This window comes from Phyllobates terribilis, unplaced genomic scaffold (assembly GCF_046119375.1).
Source record: "Phyllobates terribilis strain yellow unplaced genomic scaffold, ASM4611937v1 Scaffold_2__4_contigs__length_985480577, whole genome shotgun sequence".
Lineage (NCBI taxonomy): Eukaryota > Metazoa > Chordata > Amphibia > Anura > Dendrobatidae > Phyllobates > Phyllobates terribilis.
In genome coordinates, this window is record NW_027362762.1 from 745,752,719 (window position 1) to 745,766,185 (window position 13,467).

General features: G+C 42.1%; 1 protein-coding gene across 3 annotated transcripts in view; it reads left to right on the top strand.

Moving 5' to 3' along the window:
* NDP (norrin cystine knot growth factor NDP) overlaps positions 1-13,467 on the top strand; it is a 463,588-nt gene that overhangs the window by 252,663 nt on the left and 197,458 nt on the right. The gene's annotated exons all lie outside the window — the stretch shown is intronic.

A 13,467-nucleotide genomic window follows, 5' to 3' on the forward strand; every position in this document is an offset into this window, starting at 1 on the left:
ATCGCATTAAACAGGATAGTGAGTGAGGCTCGCCTGGTGGATGTCCACATCCGGCACAACCCGGGCGACACGGGATTCACCTTTTTTAGAGGTAGTCAGTGCAGGTCTAGGCTAGACAGGTTTTATTTGAAGGAGGAGGCCGTCTCTTCACCGTTGTCGGTTGTGGAGGTGGAGTTCTCCGATCACTGTTTGATTATGTTTTCTCTGAACGTTACAGAGACTCCTCGGATGGGAAGGGGCTATTGGAAGCTGAATTCGTCACTTCTTGAGGAAGAAGCTGTGAGACGGTCTTTTGAGCAATTCTTTCAGAGCCAGGTACCATTGCTGGGCCTAAGTAACACTAAGTCAGAGTGGTGGGAGATGTTCAAACATCGGGTGGCGAGATTCTTCCGGCAGCTCTCGAACCTCAGAAGCCTGAACAGGGATCGCCTGTATCAGAGCCTGAGGAGGAAACTCGAGCATCTTGTCTCGACTGGAGGTAGCCGCGAGGAGATCTCCAGAGTGAAGTCCTTGCTGAAGAGGTGTCAGTACGATAGGCACGCATCTTTGGTTTTCGAGAGGGACTACGGGAAGTACTGCTCGCCCGACCCTTACAGAAACTGTAAGATGTCAGTGAATAGTAAGATAGTGACGGGGCTGGTGGACAGTACGGGGTCCCTGAGAAGGTCCAGATCAGGGATCTTGGAGGTCGTCAGTTCCTACTACTCGCACCTCTTGGGAAGGAGGGAGCTTGATCGTGACGGGATGTCGGCTTTCCTGGCTGAATCCGTTCCTGAGCCAGGGGCTGACCTCTCGCTGGGCGTTTTGGCAGAAGCGATCAAAGAAGAGGAAGTGAGACTGGCGATCGATGGGCTTAGGCCCAAAAAGTCGCCAGGTCCGGATGGCTTAACATCCGAGTTCTTTAGGACCTTTAGGGACTCTTTGGTCCCCCTCTTGACTCAGGTGTTTAACGAGTGTCTCTCCTCGGGTACTCTGCCGAGATCATTAAGGAGGTCAGCTTTGATCATTTTGTCAAAGGGTAAGGATCCGTCACGCATTGAGAATTGGCGTCCCATAGCACTTCTCAATGTGGACAGGAAGATTTTGGCTAAGATACCTTTAAACAGGCTGGTGAAGTTTGCACCCCGGCTCCTTTCGGAGGTTCAGCACTGTTGCGTTCCTGGCCGTAGCACTTTTAGTGCTGTTCTAGGTGTCCGAGAGGCCGTGGAGCAAGGCAGGTCGGGCCTCTGGAAGGGGTTCTTGCTGACCCTGGATCAGGCAAAAGCCTTTGATCGGGTTAACCACGAGTACCTCTGGTCCACTCTTTTGAGGTATGGTCTGCCTGGAGGGTTTGTGGACTGGCTTAAGACCTTGTATGCAGGGGCTGAGACTTTCCCGCTGGTGAATGGGTGGATTGGACGACCTTTCGGGGTAGGGTCCGGTGTCCGTCAGGGCTGTCCTCTTAGCCTTTTGCTTTACGCGTTTGCGATCGATCCCTTCCTCAGAAGGATCGATTGTGGACCGCTGGCGGGGGTGCGGATGGGCGGGGCGGCGCCGGAGGCTATCCTGAGGGTGGTGGCCTACGCGGACAATGTCACCGTCTCTGTTTCTTTGCAAGAGGAGGCAGTGGTGGTGATGTCAGAAGTGGAACGCTACTCGGAGGCATCCGAGTCCAAGGTCAACCAGGATAAGTGTGAGAGTCTCTGGCTGGGAGGCGGAGATCCCGGGTTTGATTTTCCGGACACCCTTCCCGAACCCCAAGAACATGCCAAAGTCCTGGGCATCGAATTCGGCCAGGGTGATTACCCCACGAAAAACTGGGAAGGCAGAATCAAAGGTGTCACCCAAAGAGTGGACCAATGGAGGGGTTGGTCTTTGACCCTGAGGGAAAGGGTTGGCCTGTGCAAATCTTTCCTGCTCTCCTTGCTAATCTACCTGGGCAGCGTCTGTGTCTTGCCAGAGCCTCTCTGGACACGGGTCTACAGTCTGTTCTTCCAGATGTTATGGGGGAACAGACTGAACCTAGTCAAGCGGGAGGTCACTTACCGCACGAGGAGACTAGGGGGTTTGAATATGGTGAACCCCGTGGTGTTCCTAGTGAACACCTTCTTGAAAGTGAACGTGGCAAACCTCTGGAAAGAGAGGGCTCCTCCGTGGGTGCTTTAGTCCGGTAGTACTCCTATATCCTGGTGGTGGGCTGATGTCTTTCCACCCTAGATTTTTGTTTTTTATTTCTGTCTCCTGAATAGAAGGTTTGCCGGCATCGAACTTGAGCCTTGGATGGTGAGTATGTAGGTTGTGTTCTGTTTATATTGTATATAATGTATAATAGGGGTTTTTAGTTAGGTTGGGTGGGGGATTTGGGGGGGGGGGGTCTTCATCAGTGGTGATAAGAGGACTGATCCGGCCTGGTCCAGGCCCTGCCTGGGGAAAAACTTTGGGGCCTGATCCTAGCTCGGAGTAATCCTGAACTTTGTGGCCAGAGCTGGATCAGGGGTGGCGGGATAGTTAGTGTAGGTCTGTGTTTTATATATATATTAAAAAATTACAAAATAAAAAAAAAAATACAAAAAATACAAAAAAATATACAAAAAAAAAACAACAAAGGTTTAAAATTGTTCATGTCACTTTTGTATATATTGTTATTTTTGGTTTTCTGTGGTATGAATGAGGTGCGGTAAGGGGGTGACTGTAAGGTCAGGCAGTGGGACCAGTAGGTTAGTGTTAGTGTCCGGTTGTATATACGTTATATTAGGTTTAGTGTTTTATTGTATATAATCTTGTATATAGGACGGTGTTTTATGTGTATATAGGACGGTGTGAGCGTTGTGTGGGATTGTATATAGTAGTATGAATGAAGCTGGGCCGGGGGTTTTATAGGTTTTATAATATTTATTTCTTGTATATGTATATATTCCTGGGGGGATTTATTTTCTGTGATTTGTCGTCTTGTTTTGTTCTTATGTTCGGTGTCCTGTAATGTATTATTGTTCTGTCATGTACTGTACTTATTCTATCAATAAAAAAAAGACCTGCAGTGTATATATACAGGACAGGAGGAGTGGTACTGTGCAGTGTATATGTACAGGACAGGAGGAGTGGTACTGTGCAGTGTATATATACAGGACAGGAGGAGTGGTACTGTGCAGTGTATATATACAGGACAGGAGGAGTGGTACTGTGCAGTGTATATATACAGGACAGGAGAACTGGTACTGTGCAGTGTATATATACAGGACAGGAGGAGTGGCACTGTGCAGTGTATATACAGGACAGGAGGAGTGGTATTGTGCAGTGTATATATACAGGACAGGAGGAGTGGTACTGTGCAGTGTATATATACAGGACAGGAGGAGTGGTACTGTGCAGTTTATATATCCAGGACAGGAGGAGTGGTACTGTGCAGTGTATTTAGGCTTAGTGCCCACGATGCAGAAATGAAGCAGAAATTTTCCTGAGCATTTCTGCATCTCCTTGGCAGAAAAACGCATGCGGTTTTTACATAAATACGGACCATGTGCACAGAACTTGCAGAATGTCATAGGAAGTCATGGGATAAGGTATGCAATGTGTTTCTGGAGCTTTTACGCGCTGTAAATACGCACCAAAAAAAGCACCAAAAACGCATCGTGGTCACACAGCATTAGAACTCTGAGTTGTCCAGTCATTTGTTTATTTACCTACCATAAAGATAAGTAGATAACCTCAGACTCCACACAGAATGCATGGTACACTGACAACAGTAGCCAGGTAGGCCATTTTATGACCTAACAGACCAGTCTACTGGGCAACTGCCCAATATGGCAGACTATCAGTCCGGGCCTGGGCATGAGCATCTAGAACTATGTCATTTTTTTACTATGGGCCTAAGAACTAATGAGCAGGTACTTGCTAACTACCTGCTTCCTGTGCACGGTGCTGATCTCTACCGATACAGAGTGGTCACAGATCGCTCCTGCTGGTGATTCTGCGGCTTACACTGATGTCATGTCGACAGAGCAGTGGCTTTTCTTCCGCTCTGCTCTGTTGACAGCCGGTGACTGCTAATGTCATGCTGATTGATAGACAGCTCCCCGTTGCCTTATTGCTGGGAGTTAGCTGTCAATCAGCATAACGTCGACAATCACACCCCAATGACAGAGCAACCTGGAAGAAGACGAGCTGCTTTCTATTGTCATGGAGCTGCTGAATCGCAGGCAGGAGCGGTCAGTGAGCAAGTAGAATAGGCAGGTAGTTACTTCTGTTGGCAACTACCTGCCTGTTAGTTTTTAGATCCATAGTAAAAGAAAATAAAATAGTCCCGCACAACCCCTTTAATAAGTTGGAAATAGCCAACACTTCCACCAGCAGAGCAGATATCTCTTGTCCCACACCCTTTCCATATTTGTTTTGCTCTGTAGTGATCTCCTTATCTGCATAATTTCTTACCTCTCTTCAATGTATAATAAAATATTTTATTTTCTCTAAAAAAACATAAGTAATTTTTAATACCTTAATTTATAAATAGCAGTTCAGAGGAATGGACATCCCCAAAGTTAAAAAAAAATGCTACCATGATGTAGTTCAGGATCAGATGGAAAAATGGTTGGACTACTCAGGTAGATAGGTTAATATTGAACAAGTCTCTTTTCCCCAACCTTTACTTTCTCTTTACTTTTCCCCAACCTTTACTTCTACTTTCTATAATAAAAAGCTTCTACTGGGCATCAAAGCCTCTCTAAAGGTTTTTAAACATTCTATTTCTACCACCCAGTCACAAAATGTACTGCCTGTACGTGATCTACTGTACTTGATCTACTGCTATGTATTTTGCAACCAGAAATGCAAGAACTTTCTCACTAAATCTTTGGGGACATACAACATCAAAGATCTTATCCTAAATAACACCATGGTCCTGTTAAGCATAATAATAATAATTCAAAAATACAACATTAACAAATAGGTAATTTTACACAATGCTTTGTTAACTTCTATTAAAAGTTCCATTTTTTTTTAATAAAAAAAATATGAAAGGTATAGCAAGTGTTTCTAAACTTTTAGTGGCATGTCTACAAAATGGTAGATTTATTTTGGTATGACCTTTTCTCTTAGTGACCAGCTTATTGCTATTGTATGGACTGAAACAGTCTCAAGTACAAATCACTGGCTAGTATGTCATAAAATTTCTCTTAGGTGGCATTTTTCTCCCTCATGGTTAGTTCATATGATCCCAACTTTCCATGACATATATCAGTGTTCCCCAACTCCGGTCCTCAAGAGCCACCAACAGGTCATGATTTCAGGATTACACAAGTGATGGAATTATTGGCTGTGCAGGTGATGTAATTATCACCTGTGCAATACTAAGGAAATCCTGAGAACATGAACTGTTGGTGGTTCTTGAGGACTGGAGTTGGGGAACACTGATATATGTCATAAGCTTTTCAATAGCTATCTACATATCTACTGAAAGGATGCTGTTATGGGTGATGGATTCCATACAGTGCCATCCATTATGCATAGACTACATGCTTGGGATGGACACTGGGGAAACTTTATATTTTGCTTCCTATTAAAAATACCTCCGTTCTTGAGAGCTGAGTGATATTTAGTTCTATAGCTTACTGTTAATTGCCTAGGTTACTGGCCACTTATGTAGCCTGTTAGCGATTGCAGGTCTCCTAGGCATGGAGTGCAGTGGTTACAAGCTGTTTTCTATAAAGCTAGAATGCACTGATTTCAAACTAGCCAGGTGGCAGAAGTTCACTTGTAGCTCCAGATTCCAGCCAGGTTAAGTGTCACTACACTTTACTGATGCTGCAGAGTCAAAGCTGCCTCTGATTACAACATTGGAGAGTGCAACCATGCCGCTAGCCCAAACTGTCAATTAATTAGGAGCGCACCGCCCCCTGGCAAGCAGGAAGTATGTTGGCTGGGAATCAGTTCGTATCTAAACTGCAGTGTTTAGAAATCTGCTGTAATACATCAGAAAAATTGCAGCACACATATCACACTAGCACACAGAGCATGTCCTACCCATAACAAGCACACATCACTCATCACAGAAGCACAGGACACATTATACAGACTTCTATAAAGTGCATGATAAATCCCAGCTGAGTGTGATTGGATTATAGAACAATCATTACACTGATAATTATATGCATATCCCAGCTGTTCTCATGGACTTTAAATCAATATGTAAACCAGTAAGATTTTTATTATACAGAATATACCGTGCCAGTGAATATCCCTGAAACATGTTATATCATACACACAGTTTTGGGAATGTTACATAGTGTTTAGTTTAATGATGTAGCCAGCTTAAACTTGACAAATAACGCACCATCATAATAGCTTGTCACAGAAGGTTATCTCACCTAATACGATTAAGATATTTTAACATTGCACAAGACATTGACGGGTGTCAGATTGAGTATCAAATTATACTTTTTTCCACTGTTTTATCCCACCACTGTTTAATATTTATTAAAGGGAAGCTATTATCAGAAAATTACCTGTTGTTTAAATCAGATTTTTTGTGTTACATGTATTTTTTTTTAATTAGCAATGTTATTTTTCTTTTTTCATATCATGATCTTTATTAAAAAAAAATAGTAGTCTTGAAAATTTTTACACTGGCCACTGAGGCTTTTTAAGCCTTATACTTCCTGCACTTCTTTCAAGAAAGAATCCATATCAGAGACAGGGTTACAAAGACAGGTAACACCCCTATACATAGCAAATAACATGATCCACCAATCACAATAGGAGATGTCACAGCCGACCCTGCTTCACATTGACCTTTACACATGCTTATTAGACAAATCAATAGAAAAGATAGGGTCAGGTTCCGACCAATATGGCTATGTACATGTGGATTTCCTGAAACAATAGGAATTTAGAATCTAAAAAAGCCTTAGTGGCCAGTGTGAAAATTGCAAAATTTATATTTATTATTTTTAATATAGATCGTGATATGTTAAAAAAAACAGGAAAACAAAACAAAAACAACACTGACAAAAATGTTTAAAAAATACATAGGATTGCTGCTTCCAACAAGTGATGCTATAGAGTTCAAGTCCTCTTCCTCTCTGAAAAGGCAATTTGCATATTAAATTTCCCAGAGGAGCATTGCAAGGCAAATAAGCCTCCTTACAATGGCATGCCAGAGTCGGTATGTCACTCTCCACAAGGAGGAACGTTACCCCTTAGACCTCAGTCCAAAGGCTCTCACCTAACCAAATCAGATCTCATACTTTGCCTCGTGAGGGGCAATATCCCAAAACACTGTCTGCAAATTGAGATCCTGATTTGTTTTTTATTTTAAGTCATATTATAAGGCTTGTTAAAGGGTCTAGATAGTGACTTGTAGGATTGCTGCTTCCAGCAGGTGGCACCATAGAGTTTAAGTCTTCTTCCTCTCTGAAGAGGCAATTTGCATATTAAAAAGTAAATGTAATACAAAAACCTTATTTAAACAATAGGTCATTTTCTGATGATAGTTTCTCTTTAAGGTAAATTTAGCTACATCTTTATCTTAGGTTAGACTAAATTTACTAACATAAATGTTAAAAAAAAAATATATTTTAATCAGTTTTTTAATCCAATGCCATGATATAGTATAACAATCTGCTTACAGCAATACCTAAGGGAAACTGTAATTTCACTTTTACTGCTACCATGGTCAGAGTTGAGGTACTGAGCTGTCCCTGGGACTTTCCCCATGTGCCTCCAACTATTATGCATTCCATGTGTAGCGCCCCGAGGGCTCGGCCGCTACAGGGGTATTGCACCTCTGCCAGAGGTGTGGTATTCCACTCCCGGGTAAGGATGGAGTATGGACCAGGACTCAGTAGCTGCATGCACCACACACACCCCATTTCCGAGAGACAGCTCAACGGTGCTCCCACTAGACAGAAGTGCAGGCACGACCGACTATGTCCCTGTCTGGAGTGGGGAGGGGGGGGTGGAACACCCAGTGCTGTAGGGGCAGATAGGGGTTGGTTCCTGAGCGTAGGTAGGAGCCCATTGGTTGCTGGTCACCTGGGCTCATGTTTCTAGAGGGAGGTATAAAAGGTGGGCACCATCTTAGTTCTGGGTCAGTTCAAGCAGGAGGAGAAGAGAGAGGAGTTCGGCCAGAGAGGGCTGACAGGGAGCTCTGGCTCAGTCTGGGCCCAGCTCCATGAGGCAGGCCTGAGGAGAGGGCCAGGAACAGAAAGGAACAAGAACAGAAAGGAACAAGAACAGAAAGGAACAGAAACAGAAAGGAACAGCAAAGAAAGAGAGGAAGAAACAGAAGGGCTCAGGAACAAGAAGGTGGAAGGGACCCTAAGAACCCACGAGAATCCAGGGTGAAGGGTCAGGCAGATTAAGGGTACCGGATCCCAAGTTGGTGGAGGAGAAACAACCCTCAGCCAAAGACCGAAGGCTGTGACCATTTATTGGTGCAGCACCTCATCAAACCTGCTAGGAAGGCACCATATAGGACAGCGGAGGACGGGGCCCACGTTTAACCGCACAAGTCCGCGGCAGCTGGACAAAAGTGGGTCACTGGTGAGGCAGGCCAGAGAAAGGACAAAAGGGGGTCTTGAGCCATACTCCTGAGCTGTCTGGGAGTTGACCGAGCCCCTCACCTGGTGGACGCAGCACGGCTCGGGCAGTCATTCCCTGCAGAAGTGACTTGGATATTAACCGTGAGTAAAGACCCTGGACTGCAGTACGTTGTCTGTGTGCTTTTTCGCTCCTCCGGCATTACCGGTACTGGGACTCTCACCACCATCACTCCCACCATCCACCACACTGCCCTGGGGCCGCACTCTTCCCGTGGGGAGTCACACCAACCCAGCTGCATACATCATCGGCCCCAGCGGTCTGCCCTGCAGCGGCGGTTCCTAATAACCGCAATCCATGGGTGGCGTAGTCGGACATCTCTTAAAACATCTAAAAGACTGCCACTGGTCTGACCACCCTGAGCCACGGGACCCGGTCGCCACTACTACCCCCATCGACTCCCTATTGCCCGGTTCCGAGTGCCCCACGGCCCAGGGGGCGAGTCACATGCGTCCTTACTGAGATGGTGACTGGGAGGGAGAAAGAGATGGCACTGGATTGTGGATCAATGGTATGGTTAGAGGGGTTAAATTGAAAGGTCAATGCATTCCAAACAGCAGTAATATGCTATAAAAACTGTTTAATGTGTACAAATTGTTTTAGTACAATTTCAATAACAATTTCATATTTCATATATTACCAGATGAAATGTCCTTAATCCTTGTTTGGCAATTGTAAACATTTTCTTTTGGCACAAAAGCCTCCTATATCAGATCCAGATCCAAAGACATGCAGAAGACACAGAAACAGTCAGCTCCAAATGCACTGACTTAGGCTAAGGCTAAGCATTTTCAATTTGGTATGTTTTTTGGATAGGAAGAGTCCATGTGTGCCCTAATAGCCTCATAGATTCCAATATATTACCTTTCAAAACATTTGGTTTTGAACATTATGTTTAGAGGGTTTCTCAGTGAAGGACTCTCACAAATTACATATTGCTGGTCTAGGCCATTAATGTTTCTTCCCATTAAGCCACCAAATAAACAATGCAATGCTAAAATGTCCTGTATACTAATTTGTCTGTTCTCTTTTAGACCACATTCAGAAAGCATTACTGATGGATTATAGTGAAATTACTTCTCAATTCTAATACTTAGCCTGAGTATGTGAAGTGATGACAGACATTTCACATGAATTCTTTGTCTAACATCTTCAACCTGTAGGATGTGTCTAGTTTTCAGAGAATTATTTTGGAATGATAATATATGATCAAAGATAACAAGGGAACACAATTCATATACCCCATTCTCTAGACCAGTCAAAGGAGGCAGGAGCTGTATGATCCATATGTTTATGCTATACTTTGAAATTCTTGTAATGTTCTACAATTTTTTACCAGCAACATAGTCAATAGAGGTGTTTATAGGAGAAAGCATGCCATCATGTTTTTCACTTCCAGTGCTTGAGCTCCCTGATCACATCCTTTTAGGAAATAAAGATTGCATGACCTTACATCTTTATCGTTCATTCAGAAGACTGCAGATTTATTAGAAACTCCCACCACAGTAGAAATAGTAATGGTGTAAGCACAACTGGGGACTACTTTTCCAAGCATCGTCACAATTTGATGCTAAATTACCAGAAAAACATAAGTCTAGCATGAACATACCACCATGTTGTAAGGACACTTTATTTTCCTTTTCCAAATCCCTCCCGTTCCTGAAGACTCCATATTTTGAAATTGAAAAAAAAAAATTAGGTTTTAATCTTTTTTCAGACTTTGAACAAAATGCATCCTGGAAATCAGAGGCCCTGAACCTTTAGTAACTTCATGAGCCACTCAAGGCATTAGAAGGGAAAATTGGTCTATTAAATACAGTGGCGTGTTTACCCATTTTCTAATTTTTTATTCTTTTGTATGTTTGTCACACTTAAATGTTTCAAATCACAAAACAAATTTAAATGTTAAACAAAGATAACACATGTAAACACTGAATGCAGTTTTTATATGAAAGTCTTTATTATTAAGGGAAAAAGAAATCCAAACCTACAGGGCCCTGTGTGAAAAATTGATTGCCCCCTAAACCTAATAACTGTTTGGGCCACCCATAGCAGCAACAACTGCAATTAAGCATTTGCAATAACTGGCAATGAGTCTTTTACAACAGTCTGGAAGAATTTTGGCCCACTCATCTTTGCATCTCATTTGGATTAAGGTTAGGACTTTGACTAAGCCACTCCAAAGTCTTAATTTTGTTTTTCTTAAGCCATTCAGAGGTGGACTTGCTGGTGTATTTTGGATCATTGTCCTGCTGCATAACCCAAATACGCTCAGCTTGTGGTCACGAACAGATGGCCGGACATTCTCCTTCAGGATTTTTTGGTAGATATCAAAATTCATGGTTCCATTTACCACAGCAAGTCTTCCAGGTCCTGAAGCAGCAAAATAGCCCCAGACCAACACACTACCACAACCATATTTTACTGTTGGTATGATGTTCCTTTTCTGAAATGCTGTGCTACTTCTATGCCACATGTAATGGGACATACACCTTTAAAAAAGTTCAACTTTTGTCTCGTCGGTCCACAGAGTAGTCTCCCAAAAGTCCTGGTGACCATCAAGATGTTTTCTGGAAAAATTGAGACAAGCCTTTGTGTTCTTTTTTCTCAGCCGTGGTTTTCATCTTGGAACTCTGCCATGCATGTCATTGTTCCCAGTCTCTTTCTTACGGTGGAACCACAAACACTAACCTAAACTGAGGCAAGTGAGACCTGCAGTTCTTTGGTTGATGTTGTGGGTCTTTTGTGACCTCTTGGATGAGTCGTAGTTGCGCTCTTGGGGTAATTTTGATCAGCTGGCCACTCATGAGAAGGTTCACCACTGTTACATGTTTTTGCCATTTGTGGATTTTGGCTCTCACTGTGGTTTGCTGGAGTCCCAAAGGGACTTTAGGAATGGCTTTATAACCTTTTCCAGACGGATAAATCTCAATTATCTTGTTTCTCATTTGTTCCTGAATCTCTTTGGATTGCAGCATGATGTTTAGCTTTTGAGGATCTTTTGGTCTACTTCACTTTGTCATGCAGGTCCTATTTAAGTAATTTCTTAATTGAGAACAGTGGCAGTAATCAGGACTGTGTGTGGTTAGGGATATTGAACTCAGCTTCCCAAAGATGTGATAAACAACAGTAATTTTATGTTTAAAGGGGGTAATCACTTTTTCACACAGGACCCTGTAGGTTTAGATTTTTTCCCCTTAATAATAAAGACCTTCATTTAAAAACTGCATTTAGTGTTTACTTGTGTTATCTTTGTCAAATATTTAAATTTGTTTTGTGATCTGAAACATTTAAGTGTGACAAACATGCAAACAAATAGGAAATCAGGAAGGGGACAAAGACTTTTTCACACCACTGTATATGGAAATGATCTGAAACTTACATTTTCTTTTTCATGTAATTACTGATCAGTAGAGATTGAGAGAACAAAAGATTTTGAAATTTGAATTTGCCATCTTCATCAAAATGTTTTAAAAAACATTGATTCACAGTGAGTACTGCAAAGTATAATAGTCTCAGGTCTCTTAGGACTGCACAGAACCACTTTCAAAATCTTTAATGCAAACACATGCTTGGAAATGTCAAAGTGTCCATATAAACAGATGGTGACAAGTGGTAACCAACAGCCTGTTTAACACCACATTTCACTAAAAGAATTTTTAAGCTTTTTAATTGTAAAGACGGTCCAAAAATTATCCCTTTTTGGAGGCACGTGCCTGTCTTGCAGGTGTTTATACACAAGCAATGCACACAGAAAAAGCTGTGGCTTTTTCATTAGAGGTGGTGCAAAAATAATCCCTCTTTGGGAGGCACCAAAAGGATTACTCTTTTCTAAATGAAAATTCAATAGCTTTTTTACAAGCTGTCAAAAAAAATATCTCTGTTTTGAGATTAGCAAACCGCAGCACATTCACTGTTTAGACAGTGAAGAAGCAATGACACAGGTGTATCTCTAATTAACTCAGATGTTGCCAAAAAATAAGAAGCTTCCAAACACATGACATCATATGGGCAGTCCAGAATTGTTTAAAGGCATAGTAATCTTAGTGTATGTAAACTTTTGACTTTACAGTAAGTAATAAAAATGCCTTAAAACATTCTCTCTCTCTCATTATTCTGGCATTTGGCAAATGGTAATCCTAATTGACCTAAATGGGAAAGGTTTATTCTGATTTCGTGTCAGATATTGAGAAAAACATCCATATGTGTCTTTTTATACAGGTGTAAACTTTTGGCTTCAAATGTAATATATTTATTGTGCCCATAAATAAATATTATTATGAAAAAAAATAAACAATAAAAGTATACATACAGTTATATGAAAAAGTTTGGGCACCCCTATTAATCTTAAGCTTAATGTTTTATAAAAATTGGTGTTTTTGCAACAGCTATTTCAGTTTGATATATGTAATAACTGTTGGACACAGTAATGTTTCTGCCTTGAAATGAGGTTTATTGTACTAACAGAAAATGTGCAATATGCATTCAAACAAAATTTGACAGGTGCATAAGTATGGGCACCTCACCAGAAAAGTGACATTAATATTTAGTAGATCCTCCTTTTGCAAAAATAACAGCCTCTAGTCGCTTCCTGTAGCTTTTAATGATTTCCTCGATCCTGGATGAAGGTATTTTTGACCATTCCTCTTTACAAAACAATTCCAGTTCAGTTAAGTTTGATGGTCACCGAGCATGGACAGCCCTCTTCAAATGATCCCACAGATGTCCAATGATATTCAGGTCTGGGGACTGGGATGGCCATTCCAGAACATTGTAATTGTTCCTCTGCATGAATGTGTCACGGGTGTGTCGCCACGAAGATCGTCACGATTACACAGCCTGACTTCTCGCAGCTGACTTTTTGGTGCTTTGTGTTTTTCGGCAGTGAGGGAGTTA